This window comes from Jaculus jaculus, chromosome 20 (genome assembly GCF_020740685.1).
Source record: "Jaculus jaculus isolate mJacJac1 chromosome 20, mJacJac1.mat.Y.cur, whole genome shotgun sequence".
In the NCBI taxonomy this organism is placed as follows: Eukaryota; Metazoa; Chordata; class Mammalia; order Rodentia; family Dipodidae; genus Jaculus; species Jaculus jaculus.
In genome coordinates this window covers 882,194-903,095 of record NC_059121.1, presented here as the reverse complement: position 1 = coordinate 903,095, position 20,902 = coordinate 882,194, and positions in this window count along the sequence as shown.

Sequence of the window (20,902 nt, the reverse complement as noted above, 5' to 3'; positions counted from 1 at the left end):
TTACTGCATCCTGTTGCTCTGCTTCAGCACATTAGACGTATGACAGAACATGCAGTGATTTTACTGCATCCTGTTGCTCTGCTTCAGCACGTTAGATGTACGACAGAACATGTGGTGATTTTTCTGCATCCGGTTGCTGTGCTTCAGCACGTTAGATGTATGACAGAACACGCGGTGATTTTACTGCATCCTGTTGCTCTGCTTCAGCACGTTAGATGTACGACAGAACATGCGGTGATTTTACTGCATCCTGTTGCTCTGCTTCAGCACGTTAGACGTACGACAGAACATGCGGTGATTTTACTGTGTCCTGTTGCTCTGCTTCAGCAGGTTAGACGTACGACAGCACATGTAGTGATTTTACTGCGTCCTGTTGCTCTTCTTCAGCACATTAGACGTACGACAGAACATGCGGTGATTTTACTGCATCCTGTTGCTCTGCTTCAGCACGTTAGACGTACGACAGAACATGCGGTGATTTTACTGCATCCTGTTGCTCTGCTTCAGCACGTTAGACGTACGACAGAACATGCGGTGATTTTACTGCATCCTGTTGCTCTGCTTCAGCACGTTAGACGTACGACAGCACATGCGGTGATTTTACTGCATCCTGTTGCTCTGCTTCAGCACGTTAGACGTACGACAGAACATGCGGTGATTTTACTGCATCCTGTTGCTCTGCTTCAGCACGTTAGACGTGCGACAGAACATGCGGTGATTTTACTGCGTCCTGTTGCTCTGCTTCAGCACGTTAGACGTACGACAGAACACGCGGTGATTTTACTGCATCCTGTTGCTCTGCTTCAGCACATTAGATGTACGACAGAACATGCGGTGATTTTACTGCATCCTGTTGCTCTGCTTCAGCACATTAGACATACGACAGCACATGTGGTGATTTTACTGCATCCTGTTGCTCTGCTTCAGCATGTTAGACGTACGACAGAACATGCGGTGATTTTACTGCATCCTGTTGCTCTGCTTCAGCACATTAGATGTACGACAGAACATGCGGTGATTTTACTGCATCCTGTTGCTCTGCTTCAGCACATTAGACATACGACAGCACATGTGGTGATTTTACTGCATCCTGTTGCTCTGCTTCAGCACATTAGATGTACGACAGAACATGCGGTGATTTTACTGCGTCCTGTTGCTCTGCTTCAGCACGTTAGACGTACGACAGAACATGCAGTGATTTTACTGCGTCCTGTTGCTCTGCTTCAGCACGTTAGACATACGACAGCACATGTGGTGATTTTACTGCATCCTGTTGCTCTGCTTCAGCACGTTAGACGTACGACAGAACATGCAGTGATTTTACTGCGTCCTGTTGCTCTGCTTCAGCACATTAGACGTACGACAGAACATGCGGTGATTTTACTGCATCCTGTTGCTCTGCTTCAGCACGTTAGACGTACGACAGAACATGCAGTGATTTTACTGCATCCTGTTGCTCTGCTTCAGCACGTTAGACGTGCGACAGAACATGCAGTGATTTTACTGCGTCCTGTTGCTCTGCTTCAGCACGTTAGACGTTCAACAGAACATGCGGTGATTTTACTGCATCCTGTTGCTCTGCTTCAGCATGTTAGACGTACAACAGCACATGTGGTGACTTTACTGCATCCTGTTGCTCTGCTTCAGCACATTAGACGTACGACAGAACATGCAGTGATTTTACTGCATCCTGTTGCTCTGCTTCAGCATGTTAGACGTTCGACAGAACATGCGGTGATTTTACTGCATCCTGTTGCTCTGCTTCAGCACATTAGACGTACGACAGAACACGCAGTGATTTTTCTGCTCCTGTTGCTCTGCTTCAGCATGTTAGACGTACGACAGAACATGCAGTGATTTTACTGCATCCTGTTGCTCTGCTTCAGCACGTTAGACGTACGACAGAACATGCGGTGATTTTACTGCATCCTGTTGCTCTGCTTCAGCACGTTAGACATACGACAGAACATGCGGTGATTTTACTGCATCCTGTTGCTCTGCTTCAGCACATTAGATGTACGACAGAACATGCGGTGATTTTACTGCATCCTGTTGCTCTGCTTCAGCATGTTAGACGTACGACAGAACATGCAGTGATTTTACTGCATCCTGTTGCTCTGCTTCAGCACGTTAGACATACGACAGCACATGTGGTGATTTTACTGCATCCTGTTGCTCTGCTTCAGCACATTAGACGTACGACAGAACACGCGGTGATTTTACTGCATCCTGTTGCTCTGCTTCAGCATGTTAGACGTACAACAGAACATGCAGTGATTTTACTGCATCCTGTTGCTCTGCTTCAGCACGTTAGATGTTCGACAGAACATGCAGTGATTTTACTGCATCCTGTTGCTCTGCTTCAGTACGTTAGATGTTCGACAGAACATGCGGTGATTTTACTGCATCCTGTTGCTCTGCTTCAGCACATTAGACATACGACAGAACATGTGGTGATTTTACTGCGTCCTGTTGCTCTGCTTCAGCACGTTAGACGTATATCCCCACCTCATGCCACTGTTTCCCTGCCATCATGGAGCTTCGCCTGGAGTCTGTAGCCAAAATAACCCTTTTCCGCACAAGCTGCTCTTGGTCAGGTGATTTCTGCCAGCAACGCGAACCTGCCTGCAACATCACTTGTGGTCACATCGTGTAACAGTCACAGCCTCACCCATCACAAAAGATGGACTTCAAGACAGCGGCAGCTGAGACGTGAGAGGATGCGAGTCAGGTGCCCTGCCCTGCCTGCACCTTGGTCTCCTTGCTTCAGCCACTCCACTTCCATGTTGATCCATCACCTGCCCCACCCACTCCCAAGGGCCACCAAAGGGCTATAGCCTAGGCAGGATCAAACCCTTGGTTCACCTCCCAGGAGCACAGCCAGACCTAACCCCAAAGCCCTGACCCTGGAGAGACCCTTCTCTTCTCTCATGCAGGAGAGAGTAGCAGTCCTGCTCATTCTCCTGAGCCCAGTGGTCAAAACTGTCAACTAGAGTAACGTTCAAATCTATGTTGCATCATTTTCTCAACATGAAATTTGTCATAATGAAAGCAAAGATAAAATGCCTTAAGCAGAAATGCAAACAAAAAAAGATTTCTGTGAACAGGTAAGTTATGAAGGGTCCTCATTTGATATGATTTCTGGAGCTGATGTGAGATTTGAATGAGACATGCAGGACTTCCTGGGGTTGGCACCTCTCATTCCTTGAGCAGCTGAAAGCGTGCTCCCTCCAGACAGCCTGCGTTCCACAGACTGCCTGTCTCAGGAGAGTGTGGATTAGGAATGTGCCCTAGGCTCGATCATATTACTCTAACAGAAATAGGTCTCTACGGGTGGGTTTAGGAGGGGATGTGTTCAGAGTGGGAGAGCGTTAAGGGAGGATCTTCCCCTTCTGTTTAATTCTCAGCAGTGTGTCTCCGCGGCCCTTTGACATGCAGGACTTGATCAAACCAAGGACATTCACGCTTTCCACAGTGCCAACTGCAATGTGAGTTAAGGGGCTCTGGCCCGGTCCGCCGTGGTGGAGGAGGGCATAGGCATTCCCTTGGGCCCCTGGACTCTTCTTCTACTCAGGCTCCACCTGGGGGTCCTGGCTCAGGCCACTTGCTCTTCAGCTTGCTTTGTTGTCAGTGAGCTGGGCTGACTAGAGTAGACTAGAGGCTCCGGGCTGTGATGGAGCCCAGGCTGGTGGTGGGAGCTGCAGCGGTGGGATGGCACTCGAACACCGGGTTTTCATTCTTCCCCGCTTCTGCTTCTTGAGCAAAAATAATTGGTAAGTGCACCGTTTGGAGATATAATGAGAGCTATATTGCAAGACATCAAACAACTCACAGCTTTTGACAGATACATCATGATTTAGTTTAAAAAGAGACAGTTTGGAAAGATTGCTGTGGAAAATCATTACAACATAAAAATGAACCTGGAATAATTACTGAGCATTATGAAGTATAAGTTTGAGTGCTATCTTTTCAACCAGAGGGTGAGCCAGGATGTATTGGGTGGACACGTGTTACAAGATGAGGAATTTCTATATGGGGAAAGCATGTGGCACCTTATAACATTTGTCAGCTATGGAGCTGTGAATGCTTCAAGTTCACTGTGGCTCTACTTGTGGGTTCAGGAAGAGAAGAGAGATGACCACGGACTGTGATGCGATACCGGCCAATGTTCATTCCTCATTACTCCCGAGGTCCCGGGATGCAGTGGACTTCTTGTCTCTGTGGCTGGGGTTACAACTGTGTGGCACACACCCAAGTGTGGGAGGAAACTCCCTCAAGGGAGTGGACCCTGTCCAACAGCAAGGATGGGTGAGTAGACAGCAAAAATGTCAAAAGCCCAGTGAAATCTAACAAAGCACCAGTTATCAGTGACCGACACCGACCATGTGTCTACTCACTTCAGAGACAGAGGGGAGAGAGCACCGACCTCAGTCATCTCCACAGCCCAGTGTTGCACGTAGTCTGTGAGAACCAGAATGTGCTCTGCCAGGCAAGAGGGCTGATGCACCACACCCCCATCATTAGGAGGAGCGGAGGACGTTCCTTCTGAGAGGGCATACCGTTAGGCTGACTGGACCTCTGGAAGTGAAAACAAAAAACAGGAAATTCTGTACTTGCTAGAAAAAAAAATGATCTGACTCCTTATCTCTTGCCTACTTCCCTAGACCTGCTTTTCCACAAACAACCCGGACCCCTCCTGGGAGGGAGGTCTTTCATAGGATTGGTCAAGTTCAGCCCCAGGGCTCTGTGTCAGGACTAGCTTCTTCCTGAGACGGCCTCTTGCCCTAACCAAACAGCTGTCCCTCTGGTTCACCTGAGCCGGAAGATACTCCATCACTATAAGGTTATAAATACTTTGCAAGGGAAGGGCAGACTCTCTGACCACTTGAGAACTTCCAGCTGTGAGTGAGTTTTTCCCTCAGCTAGGCCTGGGCTGACTCCGTCTAGGCCCAGGTCCCCCTGGGAGAACCCCCGGCCCTTACTCTCCACATGGGCTCCTTCACCCCTCCAGCTTCCCACATGGCAAGAGCGTCTTGAACTTTTTTCTATGTTCTTTCTGTGGTTTTTCTAGGCCATCTACGTGGGATCTCTAGACATGTAGGTGCTTTCCTTGGCTCTGTACTTTCCTCAATAAATATAATTTAATAATTTTCCTTCTAAGTATTTTTAAATCAATTATTTGATTAAAATTAGAAATGAATGGGTTTGGGCTCAGAGACTTTCCTGGACCCTGAGTACACCATTACACTTCAACAAGGACTCCTCCACTATGGTCTGGCTGCTACATGGTGAGTGGGTATTCCTAAGTTCTCTTTATAATAAGATTCCCTCCCCAGGTAGGGGACATCTTCATGCTACCTGCCCTCAACACACACACATGCACATATATACATGCAGCCTTGTGTTATGTTTCACTTTATTTTGTTTATTTTCCTTCCTCAAGAATTCCCAGTCATTCTGAATGCTGAAGGGCTGGGTAGTGAAGTCCCTCATGTCCAGAGATCAGGAGATGGTAGCAATGCTGAGGCTCATGCCTTTGGGAAGAGACAAGGCCCTGCATGATAATCCTCCCTGGGCTTCAGCTCTCTGGTGCTTCCTTGAATTTGATATATTCGATGTGTGTGTAGCCATGTGTGTGCCCATATGTGTGTGCCCGTGTGTGTGCCTATATGTGTGCCCATGTACACTGCCATAGCATGTGGAGGTCAGAAGATGCTTCTGGCCTTCTACCTCAGGCTGAGACAAGGCTCCTGATGTCATCCATTCTGTGCATAAGCTTCCAGGAAATTCTCTCTCCACCTCCCTTTCTGCCACCATGGGGGCACTGGGGTTACAGAAGCCCTCCACAACTTCTGGCATTTTTACACAGGGTCTGGGAATCTGAACTCAGGTACCCAGAGGTATGCAACAAGTGCATTGTCCACTGGGCTATCTCCACAACCCTCTAATGCTTTCTGAAGAACCAACAAAATCTTCAAGTCCTTGCTGCGTATTTCCTCAAGGACATTCGTCATTGCTGCTCATTCTCGTCACTGCTTGCTTTGAAGATGGAACAGGGAAGAGGGTGGCTGTGTGACATGTCCCTCGTCCACTGGCCTCATTCACTTGAGCCAAGCCCAGGAAATGGCTTACGACTGAGATATCAGCTCCTTCCTCGGAGGTTCACACACAAAGCAGTGACTGTCAACTACAGGTTGAGAAATGAAGCAGAAGAGACTTAGAGTTTGTTTAACAATTATCAAAACTCTTGGCTTTTGACTACTCTATAAAAGACAAAAATATGTAACTTTTTAATGTCATCTTCGTTTGGGATGGTTGACTATTTTACAGGTGTTTCCCATGTTGCAGAGACTATGGTAAAAGAATGCTGCAGTCCCAGGTCCCAAGATCATCTGATGACTTGGCCCAGTCCCACATAGGGGGCTCATCCTTCTGAAACACTAGAATCAGGAAGAAATGGCCAGAGCCAGCCAGGTTCCTCCCAGGCCACAGGTAAACCCAATAGCAGAGCAAGCTTTTGCAGGCACTGTGGAAGCCATCCTACAACCTCCACTCAGTTTTCATGGCACCATGCAAATGGTGCAGGGGCCGTGCAGATCTTTTATTTATTTTCATTGAGGCTAGAGTGGGTCTTATAAATTAGTAACATAGGTTAAGGATCCTCTGTTCTTTACTTCCTAGCATCCAGAAAGTTTCTGACCTCCTACCATTAAACACACAGAAACCAATAGTTGCTCAACATTCCTCTCTTAATCATGACTGTCATTGAAAGCCCATAGGCCATGGCCTCATGGTCATTTCTGTGGGTTGCGTCATGGCACTGATGTCCTCAGAGAGACAGGCCACATTTTGGACTTAATGTGGAGGAAGAACAGGAAACAAGACAGAAGGATTGAAAGGAAGTAAGAGTCTCCAGTATTTGCTCTTTTATAAGAACAGCTTTACTGATGTATTAATCGCTATAAATCTTTATTTAAAATGTGCAATTTAGTAGTGCTTAGCATCTTAAGAACAGTGTAATTACCACAATCAACTTCCATCACCCCAAATAAAAGCCGTATCTCTTATCAATCTCTTTCAACTTACCCCTATCCTTTTCCTCAGCCCTATGGGAACACTGATGGCCTTTTCTAGAAATTTTGTATAGTCATGAAATGTGATTTTTTAAAACAATATTTATTTATTTGCAAGGAAAGAGAGAGAGAGAGAGATGAGAATGGGCATGCCAGGACCTCTAGCCTCTGCAAATGAACTCCAGATGTACATGCCACCTTGTGCATCTGGTTTTACATGGGTACTGGGGAATCAAACTCAGGTCTTTAGACTTTTCAGGCAAGTGCCTTAACTGCTGAGCCATCTCTCCAGCCTGAAATATGTGATTTTTAATATATGGAATATCTTGATATTTTTATTTATAGGCCCCTTGTCTTTTTTGGTATCCCCGTACAATGTTTGTATTTGTGCATGAGTGTGAGCACGCAAGTGTCACGGCTGGTGTGCTCACATGAGAGGAAAACATCCGTGCTGATGGTCACCTTCTGTTTTGTCTGGGGCAGGGTCTCTCATTCTCATTGTTCACTGCTGCATTCCCCAATCTAGCTGGCCCAGGAGCTTGTGGGAAAGTCTCCTGAGTCTGCCTTCCTTCTTGCTGCAGGCAGACAGGGATGATAGATACCCACAGCTTACAGCTTTATGTGGTTTCTGGGGATTCAAACTCATACTCACACTCGCCTAGCAAGTGCGTTATCCAGAAGTCACCTTCTCAGTCCATATGTGATGATTTCTACGCAGCTTCTTAACTTGCCACAGTTTTTTATATTCCTTCTGATTCAACTGTAGCATGCACGACTTGGTTGTTTTCATGACTGGATGGCATTCCATTATATAGTTATACCACAGGTTATATGTCCATCCATCAACCCATAGATATTCGGGTTGTCTTTTGTTAAGTTTTTAAAAATATTTTATTTATTTGCAGAGGAGAGAGAGAATGGGCCCACCAGGGCCTCAAGCTGCTGCAAACAAATTCCAGATGCATGTGCCATTTTGTGCATCTGGCTTTACATGGGCATTGGGGAACCGAACTCAGGTCACTAAGGTTTGCAGGCAAACATCTTAACCACTGAGCCATCACTCCAGCTCCGTCTGTTTTTATTAGTTAGAAATAATATCACAGTATTTGTTGGTAGACATGTTTGCATTTTTGAGGAATTGAAATATTGTTTCTTATTAGTTACTTTTAGTGTTGCTGTGACCAGACTACTGTCAGGAAGCAACCTAAGGGAGGAAGGGTTTGTTTTGGCTCACAGTTTGAGGAGATACATTCAACCATGGTGGGGAAAGTCTGGTGGCAAAATCCTGAAACAGCTGGTCACATTGCATCTCTGGTCAGGAAACGGAAAGCGGACCAGAAGTAGGGATGGACTGTAAAACCTAAAGGGCTCACCTAGTGGCCCACTTTCTCCAAGACGCTCCATCACCTAAAGTTTCCAAACCTTCCCAAGCAGCGCCTCCTGCTGGGCACAAGTGTCCAAACGCATGAACCATGGGAGACATTTTACATTCAGACCACACAGGCCGATGAGCTTTAGTATCACACACTCCTGCAAGCAATGCCAGGTCACCCCAGCTCTGCAGAGCCTCAACCACCGCCACTGCGGACAGAAGGAAGCAGTTTCATTGACAGTTCCCTGGTAGCTGACGGTGCTGAGAATCTTCCTATGTAGGTACTGGCCATTTACAGCTGCTCTGTGAAAATTTCTGGCTAAATACTTGGCTTACTAAAATTAAGGAGTTACTTCTCTTATTTCTGCATTTTTCCATGTATACTGGGCAAGAATCCTTATGAGATATATGCTTGTTTATGCTCTCTTTCCTTTTGCTTTTCCCACTGCATTTATGATGGTACATATAATCACATTCCGTGTTTTGGGGGTTCTATTTGTCTTAATTTTATTCTTTCTTCTTTTCCCCTTCAGATTACATAGCTTATATTGATCTATCTTCACATCTAGCCATTCATCTGTCAATTCAAATACACTGTTGACTCATTCTAACTAATCTTTGACTTCAGTTAACACTTTTATAGTGCAGAAGTTTAAAAATAGCTTTTGGAGTTTTATTTATACTCTCTTTGAGAGGCATTGTCATTATAACTTCCTTAATTCATTAAGCACTATTTCCATTGGTTTTCTGAGCATGTTTGTAACACTTCTGTGGAGGGCTGGAGAGATGGCTCAGCAAAGCCTGCTGGCCCAGGCTCAATTCCCCAATACTCATTTAAAGCCATGATGCACAAGGTGGCTCCTGTGTCTGGATTTCATTTGTAAGTGCAAGAGACTCTGGTGTACTGCTCTCTCTGCTCACAAATACATAAGTGCAAATCAAAATAATTACAAAATTGGCCAGGTACAGATGATTGGGCTTCTGTGTGAGAAGGAAAAAACTCAGTAGTAGAGGCCAGTAAGCTAAAAAAGAGATACAAAGGGAAGAGAAAGGAAGGGAGGAGAGTACTTAATAGGTTGGTATTGTATATATATAACTAGCAGAATAGATTAACAGGAGTGAAAAGGCCCAAAGTGAGGTCAGGGGGAGGAGATTGAGTAAAGGAAAGGTGGAAGGAAGGCTAATCAAAATCTAAGAGGATACAAATAAATCATATGGAGTCCTCCAGTTATGGACAATGGAACACTCAGGAGCTGTAGATCATTGCCAGAAAATTTTCAGTGCCAGGGATGGGATACCTTCCAGGGAGTTGTTGGCCAGGGAGGTCCCTGATGCCCCCAAAACATTATATGCCATTGCTGAGGCCCTTGGTTTCCCACCAGGAATCGATGGTAAGACCCTATTGCTGAAGACTCCACATACTTGGGCTGCAAGGCCACTGAGAAATCCTGCTGGAACTGAGCTGATAACCTCCTCCATGTAGAACAGCTGACAGAAAGCTAGAAGAAGCCATTCTACATGCAGTTCAATGGGAGAAAGAGATACCACCAGTGAAGATACTCAACAGTGGACACTGCAAGCCTTATAATTGGCCACCCTGGCCAAATGAGACAATGGGTGCAATAGTGGCACATCTGTCATGGTGGAAACCATCTGCCCTCCAATTGGACTTGAGGCCTACTCCATGGGAGGGAATACAGCCCTGATACTGAAAACTTAAAGCAGGGGAACTCATGAGCCCTAGGGGTGTAACATCTGCTGATGTCTGGATAAGTGTATATACCATGCTTATCAAATTGCTCAGCAAGCACTTCTCTTAATATTCATACCCTTATATTAATGCTACTCTCACTTTGGGTAGAGAATCTTCTCTTTTCAGATGGCAGTGACCTTGAGATTACTCAGAAGGTATCATAGTGTTGGAAAGAAGTGACTAGAGTACTGAGTAACATCTCAATCACACCTTCCAAAGCTCAGGGTCTAATGTGGAAGAGATAGCAAAAAGAATGAGCAAAGGAAGGGTAGGACTCTTTAGAATGTCCTCCCTCCAGACATAAAATGGCCTCGATATCTATGACCTCATAGTGCCTGACACTACCTACACAAGACCATCGTAAGAGGAGGGAAAGATCATGACATCAAAATAAAAGAGAGACTTATTGAAATGGGGAGGTGATATGATGGAGAATGGAATTTCAAAGGGGAAAGGGGGGAGGGAGGGTATTACCATGGGATATTTTTTATAATCCTGGGAAATGTTTTTAAAAAATTGAGAAAAAATAAAATTAAATTTAAAAAAATTGGCTGGGCATGGTGACGCATGCCTTTAATCCCAGCATTTTGGAGGCAGAGGTAGGTGGATCACTGTGAGTTCAAAGCCACCCTGAGACTACATAGTGAATTCCAGGTCAGCCTGATATAGAGTGAGAGCCGGCCTCGAAAAAGAAAAAAAAATAATAATAATAATCACAAAGCTACCATGATGTCTGTTAACACCAGCATCCTATTCCTGCCACGGTAATTTGGAGGTAATAGTCTTGGGGGTGAGGGTGGGGGTGGGGTACTGCTACTTCCTTCCTCTTTTACTTCCTCCTCATTCCCTCCTTCCCATCCTGCCTGCCTCATTACTACGATGCTGGCCACAGGCTCCACTAACCCCAGCGGATTGCTCTACTGTTCCTGACAGTGCCTTAACACTCAAATTACCCCCACTGTCTAATCCAATTAGATACTGCCACTTGGTTCTTGAGAATCTTCCTGGTGTCTTCTGATCACAGCAGGTTTCTTCCTTCTAAGATGTTTCTCTTCCTGCTTCTCAGTGAAGCTCACTGCCCTGTGCTTATGAGCCTTTCCATAAAAGCCTCCATTGTATCCTCAAGCACTTTTTAGGTTTGAATTCCTCACACACTTTTGTGTGTGTGTGTGTGTGTGTGTATACATTTTCCTGTGACAAGATCTTTAAAGCTATCTGTTTTGAAGTAGTCTGTGTTCCCCTTCACAAAATTCTGAGCCCATGATCAATTGACAGTTCAAGTTAGCTGAGCACAAGGAAGTTGTCAATCCAAAGATGAAATCAGCCCAGTTAACAACAGTTTAGCTCATTTGAAAGAAAAAGTAAACATGAAAGGACGCTTGCAATGAAGATATATTCTCAACAATAGTTTTCCCTTCTTGTGAGAGACTCCAGCGCCGGGTGGGAACTTGACGGGGGAGGAAGACCCCTGTGGCCCAGTTCTGGCGTGCAGCTCCCAGCAGGCTGTGCAGAGGACAGTTCTCAGAGCCCCAGCGCCACTGCTCTCACTGCTCTCACCAACAGCGAGGTGGCCTTGGTTACTTTTTCCTCAGATAACAGACATCCTGAGGACAGTTTCTGGACACTCAACATGATTTTTTTTTCACTGTTTTTTGAGGTAGGATCTTGCTCTAGCACAGTCTGGCCTGGAATTCACTATGTAGTCTCAGAGTAGCCTCAGACTCACTGCTATCCTCCTACCTCTGTCTCCAGGTGCTGGGATTAAAAGCACGCACCACCATGCCTGGCTCCAATGTGCATTTGAAGTGCAATGTGGAGACACCACTGGTGAATTTAGAAGATAGCTATGCTCACCACCACACCACCGACACACACGGGCATTGGTGAATCTGACAAAAGAGAGCCTATCTATACAGAATGTGCTGATGCTGGCATCCTCCCTGGGACGAAAAGAGCTCCAGAAACCATGAGAGGGATGTCCCATGGCCCATGGCCTCAGAGCCTGGGTGGATGGAACCTGGTTCATATCAGGAAAGTTGGCTTAGAGTCACTGTTCCACCCATCCTTGTCCAAGCAAGCTCTCAGCTGACAGCCCCTCTCTGCTTTAGGGTGGAAGGAGACCCTGGAGAGTTGCTCCACAGAGCATGCCTGTTCAGGCTTTCTGCTTTTACAAACCCATCACAGAATTTGCTGCCATTGGCAAACACTCCCTAAAGGCTAAGTTCTCAGTGACAGGAAAGTACTGTACTTCTCCCTCATCCTCATCTTCCTCCCCTTTCCCCCCTCCCTGACTCCTCAAAACCTAGTTCATTCTCAGAGGTACAGCCTGTGTTTATAGCGAATAACTAAGTGGGTAGGGGTAGGGCCCGAGAGGTGAAGCCACCTACAAGGTGATCAGAAGGGCTGGGACACGCTTAGCAAAGGCACTGTGTCCACTCTCACCTCCAGCTGTGGATCTCTCTGTGAAAAATACACTGTACACATCAAGCCAGCTTCCTCCTGGAGTCTAGTTCAGGATCTAGTGGGTCATGTTCAGAGACCAGCTGAATGTTGTACCCAAATGCTGGTTTTAAGTAGTTCTCTCGGCTGAAGAGATGGCTTAGCAGTTAAGCACTTGCCTGTGAAGCCTAAGGACCCTGGTTCAAGGCTCGATTCCCCAGGACCCATGTTAGCCAGATGCACAAGAGGGTGCATGCATCTGGAGTTCATTTGCAGTGGCTGGAGGCCCTGGCATACTCATTCTTGCTCTCGCTCTCTCTCCTTATCTGCCTCTTCCTCTCTCTGTCTGTCATTGTCAAATAAATAAAAATAAAACGGAAAAAAAAAGAGTGTTTAAGTAGTTCTCTTAACTCAAAACAGTCACCAAAGGCAACCAATAGAACTGAAAGAAAAAGTAGCCAGACGAGGCAGAGAACTCGAGAGGACAGAAGCAATAGTGGATGCAGGCTGTTAGAGGGGACTTACCCAAAAGTGGCTGAGCGACAATAGTTACCTGCGTGTCAGAAAGGTAGAGAACCCAGTAGCTGCTGAGAGCAAGGAGCTGGGCCTCTCTGTGAGGACTTGGAGTGGCCAAGACCCTGCAAACCACTCTGAGGCAAAGATGGATGGTTTTGTTTGGGAAAAGTGTGAGCTGCCAGGGCTGGCTCTCAAGAGCAGAGCACGGCCCACCTGAGTTATGAGGTAGTGGACTTTAGAAGACTTGTTTACTTGGAAGAAGGTGAGAAATGGAAAACTTGAGTAAGAAAAGGTTTCTTTAGGGGACATCCAAGATAGCCAGGGTGTGAGACAAGGACAGTGACCAGACTACTTACAAGAGAAGTGGACGGGAAAACATGACCTGGGCATTGTTAAGTAAGAAAGGCTTAATGGCTGGGTGGTTCCTTGAGGAATGTGGATGACCAACTTCCTTGTGTCTGTTGCCCAGTATTTCTTGGCTCCAGCTGTCCAGACTTTGTTTTTACTGTCTCTTTCTTGCTATTGCTGTTGTTCTTTATTTGAGAGCTGATCCCTGGCACACAGGAGACTCTGTAGTAGAAGTATGGGTGCTCAACTGGAGACAGGGCAGGCAAGGTCACTTCTATGGCTAAATTTGGAAGACTGAGTAGTGGGGACACTCACTGCCATAGCATTGCCTACCACATGAGAGACACTGGGTAAGTGAGAAAGCAGTGCTCTCCCATGAGCTGAAAGGTCCTGCCTCAGTGAGGGCCTGACTTCTTGGGGTCCAGGGTATTCCTGAATCTTCCACACAGCAGAAATATTCCCTGGTTTACTTAGGTCAGGTTAGAATTGGGTTGTTATGACAGGCAAATGCTCTCTCTGGGCAGTGTTACTGAATGTTTATGGCATTTAGACATTTGGTAAAGATATTCCTTTAAGACATATGACATAAAGAATGATTGGTCTGCATTTAAAATGTATGGTGCCTCTGATGGCCTCTTCCAAAATGAATAGCCCTTTCTGTCTGCCATCCCAGTTAAGGAAGAGCCAAGTGAGGATTTTGGCCTGTGGTTCCACGCCATGTCAGCCAAGCTCTCGATAACCAATAATGAGGGCCTTATGCCTGAGCTATAAACTGGTAAACATGATGTGCTGCCCTTGTTGCTTAACTAGCAAAAGGACCAGAAGCTAAAAATTGGGACATTTGCACATTATGCTAGAATCTTATTAGGGTGGGCTGTTCCTAGAGAGGCCAGAGAGAACAGTGCCAGCAGAGAACCTACAACCCCCCCCACACACACACACACACCGGGGCCCGAGTTCCTGGGGGAGGGATTTCCTACGGTCCTATAACAGATGACCCATGCACTGCTTATCAGTAGCATGTCTTTCCTTTACAGTTCTGGAGGTCACACATCCAAATTAGCTGCTTTAGGGCACAATGAAAGTGTCAGCAAGTACACATCCTCAGAGCACTTGGGGACTCACCATCCCCTGCCTTACCAACTTCTAGAGCAATCTTTCTTTCCTGCTTTGGAATGGGACACTTCTCCCAATCTTCAAGGCCAAGAACATCCCCCATCCTCTCCAACTGTCTCCTGCGACTTATGTCATGTGGCCTTCTCTCTCCTTCCAGGTGTACTCAAACACTCTGGTTTCCCTTGAACATCTCCATGGGTTCAGTTAAGACCCATTCAGGTTCCAAAATAATCTCCCAACTCAAGTTCCTTCATTTTACCACATATGCAAAGAAACTTTTCTGTACAGGCAACCTTTTCAGACGTCATAGATTTAGACCTGGACATCTTTTACAGATGTGTTCCTGCCTGGCCCTATGGGACTGTCCAGTTCTGGCTCCTTTAAGTCTAGGCCCTGGGTTCCCATCCTAGGGTCTCCAAGGCTGCCCCAGTGAGACTGTCCAGTTCTGACTCTCGTGCAGGTAGGCCTCATGTTCCAGTCCTAGGGTCTCCACAGTGACCTGCACCCTTTCACTGAAGCTGGGCTTGGGAGCCTCACAGCAGGTCTTGGTGCTTTATTTGGGCTCCATAATGGCAAGTGACCAGGTTACAAAATGAAATGGAAAATGAAAGCCTCCATAACATACAGGCACCTTTGGAAAGTTTAAACATTTCTATTAGAAAACTTTAGATTTAATGAAAATTTCATGGATTGGCAAAGCATAAAACGAATATCCCTAGAATCAATTACAGTCTTCTAGTCCAGCAGTAACCTAGAATGAATCATTTATAAAGAAAGTCTATCAACAATGGAAACAAAAATATAAAAAATTTAGAAACAAATGTAAAAAAGTGATGCATGACCTTTATAAAGAGAATGGCCAAAGTTTACTGGGAAATATAAAAGTCGTGAGTTCCCTGTGTCAGCAGCAAGAGAAGCCAGCACCTCCAGGGGCTGACTCTTATTAATATACCTTCAATGTGCTACTTCTTTTACTTCAGCTAAAACGGCATATTGAATGGTACCATGCCCAGAGGCATGCCCGTCCATCACTGTAACCTTTTTTAATGTGCTTCAGAACTGAGAGGTGAGCATGTTCAGGAATGTGTACCTAACTGGGCATGCGCAGGACAGCGCCACTGTGACAAGCCTATCTATAAGCTCCCTGGATGAGAGTCCCCATGGTCTCTTTGTGGAGAAAGGGCCTTCCTTCAGAAATAATGCCTGTGCCCTCCTTACCTGCTGCAGGTAATAAGTTTTTCTTGCCCTTCATGTGTATTTTTATTTTCAAACTGTATTTATTTATTTGAGAGAGAGAGAGAGAGAGAGAGAGAGAGAGAGCGAGCTACACACAGACAAAGAGTAGGGACACACCAGGGCATCTAGCCACTGCAGAGGAACTTCAGATGCACACACCACTTAGTGCATCTAACTTTACATTGGGAAGTCAAACTTGGGTCCTTAGGCTTTGCAGGCAAGCACCTGCACCACAGAGCATTCTCTCCAGTCCTTTTCATGCATGATTTTATTTTGTGCTCACCAAGATGAGAACTCACTGCACTAGGTTATAACTGCATTACTTTCTAAGTGGGGATGATAAATATAATGTCAGTTAATTAGCAGTTAATTGATGGATTACCACTTGGGTTATGTACAAATTTCATGAAATTTAGAGGAGGGCTATATAATTCATCCAGAAGGCTAAGCAGGAGAGAAAGTTCCAGGCTGGCTGAGGACCCACTGACTTGTTAATGCCTGCTGCTACCCTGCTGAGCCAGCATGCCTGCTCTAGAAAAGTGACACAGAACTGCCCCATACCTCAGGGAGAGGCCAAATCCACACAGGCATCATAAAGGCAGTGCCAACAAGCATTAAACAGAGCCTAAGGTAGTGTGTACTAGAAACTCAGAAAATGTTGTCAGAGATAGCAGCACCATTACAGAAACCACCACAGAATGAGGACTTCAAATGAAACTCTTGCAGGGCAACAAAGAAAGGGGTGGGTGGGTGTCTTCAGAATGAAATGGTGTGTGCAGAAGTTAAGATGAAATTAAGCATTTCCATGAGTGTATACTTGGCTGAATTTGCTTAACACACACAGTTTCATGAATTATCATGGAATATCAAACGGAACACCATTAACACATACAATAAGTGTGTGTTAACCAAGAGGTATTTTAATAGTCACTTTAAATGATGTCAGCAATAGTCCCAGGAAAAACAGGACTTACAATTTGGCTCAAAGAATTCTGGCAAGTTTCCTCTTCAGAAAAATCAGTAGTGTTTCTTAGGGGTGCTCAAGTATTTAATGTGGTCCATGGCTGTCTTTCATTAAAGTGTCACAAAACAAAGCAGTTTCATTCCACACTCCAAAACCTGAGTGTTCATGAATGAAAAGAGGGCCACACTGGTACACTCACAGGGAAGACATAGAAGTAGAACACCCAGGTACACAGTCAGTCACAGGTGAGAGCTCTAGCACTGGGACACCATCTCACAGTGACAGGTAAGCACTCCAGCACCAGAACACCCAGATGCACAGGCATGAATCAGGAAGCGAGTACCGGATCACCCATGTGCAGACATACACTGGAGATAACTCCAGCAGTGGGACACCCAATACACGTGTCACTGGTAAGAACTCCAGCACTGGGACACCCAGATACACAGGCATGAATCAGGACACCAGTACTGGATCACCCATGTTCAGACATCCACTGGAGAGAACTCCAGCAGTGGGACACCCAGTACACGGGGTCACTGGTAAGAACTCCAGCAGTGGGACACCCGGTACACGTGGTCACTGGCAAGAACTCCAGCAGTGGGACACCCGGTACACGGGGTCACTGGTAAGAACTCCAGCAGTGGGACACCCAGTACACGTGGTCACTGGTAAGGACTCCAGCAGTGGGACACCCGGTGCACTTGATCACTGATAAGGACTCCAGCAGTGGGACACCCGGTACACGTGGTCACTGGTAAGCACTCCAGCAGTGGGACACCTGGTACACATGGTCACCGGTAAGAACTCCAGCAGTGGGACTCACAGAACATGTGGTCACTGGGAAGAACTCTACCCTCGTCAACTACACATAAGCAATGATGGGAAAATTGTGTATGCCTAGCTAAAACTATGACTTTCAGATAAAGCTTTATTTATAAAATCCACTAAAATGAAAGCACATTGCACATAGTTTTGAGTCCATTTCATAGCCTCGAACTCCTGATGGTGTCCCTCTGGCCACTCTTGGCAGTGTCAGTGCCCTGGTGCTTCTGGCCTTGCATTATTGCTTTCCTGGCAGCCATAGAAATATACTGCTCCTCAGGACACCCTCAGTGGCTGCCCTTCATTCAGGACAGCATTGAAAGCCTGTCGCACACCCCCAAACAGTGGAAGCCTACAGGACCCACCCAGAGTCCACCTTCTTCTACCCCAGGCTGGTCCACTGCCCTAGGACACTGTCCTTGTTTCTCAGTGTGCCCAGCGAGAGTCCATCTCAGGGCCCCTCGCTGGAGTGCTTGCTCACACACGGCTCCTCATTTCACTCCCTCCCCATATGCTCAATGCCTCCTATTCACCACACAACATGAGAACGTTGCCACCCATGCCACAGTAGATGTCCTTTGCTTGGCTATTCTTTACAGCACCTAACATCTGGAAAGCGCTGCTCTTTTCTTCCTTCTTCCTGCGCTCACTTCTTCCTTCACTCCTTGCAGAGAGCCTGTGGCTTTCCGGAGGATCTTGCAGCTGCTGTGGCAGTGTGGTGGGTCACTGTCTCGTTCAGCGGGCCACTCCTCCCAGTCCTGCTCCCAGACACTGCCTGAGTGGGGAGAGTCGCCCCGGAGAGGGGCTTCTCCACAGACAAGCTTCACTCTGGGGTGCTGGCAAGGTGCCTCTTGGGGGCTCCTCCAGGCCAGTTCTTTCCTCTGCTGCTGTTCCTCCCAGGCTAGACCTCAGGATGGTCTGTTGCTCTCCAGCTAAGCTCCACGGGCTTTCTCCATGACTCCTAACTCCATCCTCTGGGACTCCAGGGACATGGAACTTAGGCACTGTGTCTGTGCCACTCATTTCTACACCCTCAGTGCACTGGAAGATATTTTCACCAGTGTATTTAGCAAAGCCAAAGTAAAATACACTCATGCCATGCAAGAAGAAAAGAAGTGTTTGTTTACACTGTATAATGCATGCATTCCAGGAATTCCTTGTAGGGCTTGAGGTATCCAGTAACAAATTACTCACAGGTAACATGACCATCATGCTTCTGTGAACAATGTCAACATGCCACTAATGTTTTTCACAATAATTTTCTACACAAGGCTTCAAATAAGAGATGTTGAAACTCAGGAAACCATCAACCTTCCGAAATGCTGCCACATGTGCCTATGCTGGCATCTGTTGTCATGGCTTTGGTGTCTCACAATAAGTTCCATTCATCAATTTGTTCCTGTTTTATTCCATTTATGATACTTGAGCAAATTATTATGGAAGGGGTGGCTTAACTAGCAAACATTCATTGCTGACAGTTGTAGAGGCTGGGATGTCCAAGCCCAAGATGGTAGCTGTGATGGTTAATCTTGATTGTCAACTTAATGGGATTCAAAATCACCTAGGAGAACTAGAGAGATGGATAAATGGTTAAGGTGCTTTCCTGTGAAGCCTAAAGACTCACGTTCAACTCTCCAGATCCCACGTAGCCAGACGCACAGTGACACAAGCACACAATGCCACACATGCACATAAGGGGGCACACATGTCTGGAGTTTGTTCATAGCAGACTAAAGGTCCTGGTGCATCCGTTCTCTCTCTCTCTCTCTCTCTCTCTCTCTCTCTCTCTTTCTGCTTCTTTCTCAAAATAAAAATAATAAAAAAAATACAATCAGCTAGGAGACAAACTTCTGGAAGTATCTAGGATACGACACCACATGTTTAACTGAGATGGGTCCCCAGCTGAAGAAAAGGAGAAAATGAGCTAAGCACCCACATTTGTCTCTGTGCTTCGTGACTGTGGACACAATGTAGCCAGTCGTATCATATTCCTGCCTCTATATCTTTCCCTCCCTTGTGGACCTAGACCCTCAAACCATGACATCTTGAGGTCAGTGGCATTCGGCTCACAGTCACTTCCTGGTTGTCTTGTCATCCATGCACATGGGTCCATGTGGCTGTCTTGGGGGGTGACTGCTAATGAGATGTTCAAGGGGGCTGCATTGTTCACACGCTGCACTGTGAATGGCTGATGTTGAGGTTAAGATGAGGGCCAGGGACATTAGTGAAACTCACATCACAGCTCTCCTCTCTGGTTCTTCTCACTCTAAAGTCATTTTAAAACTGCTGTCTTTTAGGAATGTCATGTTTTATAGATTTAATCTCCCCTTTCCATGCTTACAGAGCTTTGCACTTCAAGAGAATGCTATAGAATTTTTTTTAAATAACTATTCCAATGAGAAAAGGATCATGTCTAATCTACTGAGGCATTTTAAGTATTACTTAAGACAATTAAACAATGACAGATATCTAATGCATAATTATATGGCTTTTAAATATTTGTGAAATCTTTAGGTCATGCCTGGTTTGAATTATTTTGAAATAAAACACATTTTCCTTTCCACCAGGCTGCGCGAGACGCCAGCAAGGGGTACAGATGCTTAGCCCTGGTTGTCACAAAGGAGGTTTGGTACCAATCTGAATTTTAAATCACTTCTCAGTTCCCACACTTCAGATGGGGTGGGATAGAATCATTTTTAAATTCACAATGTAAAAAAGCAATTTAGGATGTGCCAAGCAGTTTGCTGCAGAAGGGTGGAGGTTGACATTGACAAGCACTAATTCCTTGATATTATGCCAGCAACAGCTGAGATACCATTGTGGATTGAAATGTGTTCTTTCAAAAGATATGTCAATAACCTATGCTCTTTGGACCTGTGTGACCTTCTTGGGAACAAGTCTATGTAGATGGAGTCAAGTTGAGAGCAGACCCCAATTCAATATGACTACTGTCCTTTTAAGAAGAGATTGACAAAAAGAGAAACACCTAAGAAAACACAAAGATATGATGGAGGCAGAGACAGAGTATGGCCACATGCCCAGGAACACAAGAGTCACAGGAATCACCAGACACTAAGAGAAGGGAAAGCAAGACCCTCTCCAGCGCCTTGAGAAGACAGAGGCCAGGCCCATCAGCACCCTGGCTTTGGACTGCCGGCCTCCAGAGCTGAATAATAAATTGCTGTTGTTTTAAGATGTGTGGTTGGTGAGGTGTCATTGGTACAATTTCCTTCATGTGGCCCATCTACAGAAGACTTGAG